This window comes from Engraulis encrasicolus, chromosome 7 (assembly GCF_034702125.1).
Source record: "Engraulis encrasicolus isolate BLACKSEA-1 chromosome 7, IST_EnEncr_1.0, whole genome shotgun sequence".
Lineage (NCBI taxonomy): Eukaryota > Metazoa > Chordata > Actinopteri > Clupeiformes > Engraulidae > Engraulis > Engraulis encrasicolus.
The window spans coordinates 53,014,813-53,017,312 of NC_085863.1; the positions used below are offsets into that span (position 1 = coordinate 53,014,813).

Below are 2,500 nucleotides of genomic sequence, written 5' to 3' on the forward strand. Positions count from 1 at the left end.
CTCTCTCCGTAGAGAGAGAGAGAGAGGGGATCTGCTTACTAGAAGAGACCGCTGCACAAAGCAAACTCCACCAGTCCTGCTGCTGCTGCGACTGCTACAGTGTACAGCTGAATCTCTCACTTAACTCATTGGCTGCCTTGGCCGTCGAATGACGTCATTTCAAATAGTGACGCCCCCTACCTTCGACGTCGTTCGCCGACAATTGCGTTTTTTTACAGCCAGGCCTCGAGGACGGTCTGACCTATCTTCTGTATGAATTTCAAGCCTCAAGGCATTTTCTAACTGTTCCTGTAGGTGGCAGAAGTGTCCTTAGGAACAGTCAAGGCAGGGCTTTAGCTCAGAGCAAGATGAAATGTCAAGACAAAAACACCCCTTTTTTACTATTATAATATAATCTCAAAAGTAGCATAGCAAAATCATTTTTGAAAGTAAAGCACCTGTGACAGTAGTCTACTTTCTTGCCCTCTGATTTTAACACAGGTAGGCTACTGATTTTAGTGTCAGAGCCTGGCCAAAAAAAAACCTTCCTCTCATGACCAAAATACAATCCCCTGTTGCTATCTAGCTAGAAGGCATTGTAGCTAACTTGCCCAAAATACACCATGAGATGATCTGTGTGACAACCTTTCATTTTGGATAATGTGATCAGCCTACACAACATCAGGATGTTGCTTACAAAATATCATCTAACAGGAGAATGCACGGGACTAGTGGTGATGTGTCCCAACTGAGGTAACTTGGGTATAAAGTTTGCTACGCTAGCTAGCTAGCTAGCACGAAATCGCTAACAACTTACAACTAAGCCTAAATAAAGGAGCCTTGGTAAGTCAACTATTTTTTTACTCAATCCACAGTTATTTTTATGGATCTGTATAGTATGATCAGCTTACTGTATCATCAAAAAAGACAGGGGGGTTGCAGATTCTTGGAACAGAGTAGCCTTTGTGTCTGGTCAGATGCATTCAGCTCACATTAGAAAGCATTGCACTTAGCCTCAGACCAGCTAGCATTCACCACTCCAATCGGCTTGTGAAATGTTGGATGTGTGATCAGTACTTTATCAAAAGAAAATTCATTGAACAATATATGACAAGATCACTATAGCAGAACCATGATGACAGTAATCATCAATCTGCAAATTGTCCGCTCTGCCAAAGAAGCTGCAGTAAGCTACGCTAAGCGGTGCTGCCTGCCTACCTGCCTCCCTACTATTTCTGGAGGAAATAAACCAGCTGTGATTCGTTCTCCAACGAGGGGAGAGAGAGAGGGAGAGGGAGAGGGAGAGGTAGGGAGTTACCGGAGTTAGGGGCAACTGCTGTCATGATCCATGCTGCGCGCCAGCAACTAAACCAAAACACCCTTGTTTTCGAGTCCCCCCGTTATATTTCAGTATATTAGGTTGAAAAGGTCATACAAATGATCTTTTTGTTCAGGCTACAGATGACAGAAGACTGTGTAATAGCAGCTGATAGGTTTGGAGTTGTTAGGACGATGCCATTACGGGCAAAAACGTTTGCAGTTATAGTTCTACTTCAAATGGCGTTTTCTCAGCTTTTTGGTTAGAAAGCAGCATTTTGGCGAATTCCACTTAATTTCAACAGATGATTATGAAAGAACGGAAAGGGGTAGAGAGACACCGTTTTTTTCTGATGACAGATGAGCGTCTAATCTGTGTTTTGATAGGTATGGTGTTGACATAGACACAGAACTCAATTTTCTGTGAGCCTCCAAAAAACACCCAAAATGCTGAAAAATGGCTGGCACTCCGAGGTACTCTTTTATGAAAATGGCTGGCAGCCAATGAGTTAATAAGAAGAGCTCAAACCAGACCTCAGGTCTGCAGAAGAGTCAAAACCAAGACAAAGTAGCAAAGTGGCGGGAGGGTGTGCGTGTGTGCACGTGTGAGTAGGGATGTGAAATGTATGTGTTGGAGAGTAAGTGAGTCAGTTCGTGTGTGAGTGACTGAGGGAGCGAATGCGTGCGCGAGTGAGTGAGTGAGTGAGTGAGTGAGTGAGTGAGTGAGTGAGTGAGTGAGTGAGTGAGTGAGTGAGTGAGTGAGTGAGTGAGTGAGTGAGTGAGTGAGTGAGTGAGTGAATGCCTCTATATGACTGTTGAGTTGCCCCAGATGCCAAGAGCGTTGGTTACTTTATTTTTCATCATTCAAACTGTGCACCGTCAACACATCAACACGCTCAGAAATGTGCTCACCGACATCAAGACTGACAGGCTGAGGACTTCTAATATAAAATTTCAAGACGCGATGCCTTGATGAAAATAAAACAGCGCTGGAGAGTGCAAAGCGAGAGGTATGAGTATGTAATACATTGCAGTTAATTGATATTTATTATTTACCATTTCTATTTTTGAAATCGCACATGAAAAATGTAAATGCGCAGAGTGAGTGCAAGCTAGTCTAGGAATCCTAGGAATGTTTCCACATAGATGGTAAATTCTACTCCACACAGAAACGTTTCTGTATTTTAAAAAAATATATACTAGC

General features: G+C 43.0%; 1 protein-coding gene across 1 annotated transcript in view; it reads right to left on the reverse strand.

The window, feature by feature from the left end:
- Positions 1-2,500, reverse strand: part of rapgef6 (Rap guanine nucleotide exchange factor (GEF) 6) — a 148,688-nt gene that overhangs the window by 16,931 nt on the left and 129,257 nt on the right. The window lies entirely within an intron of this gene.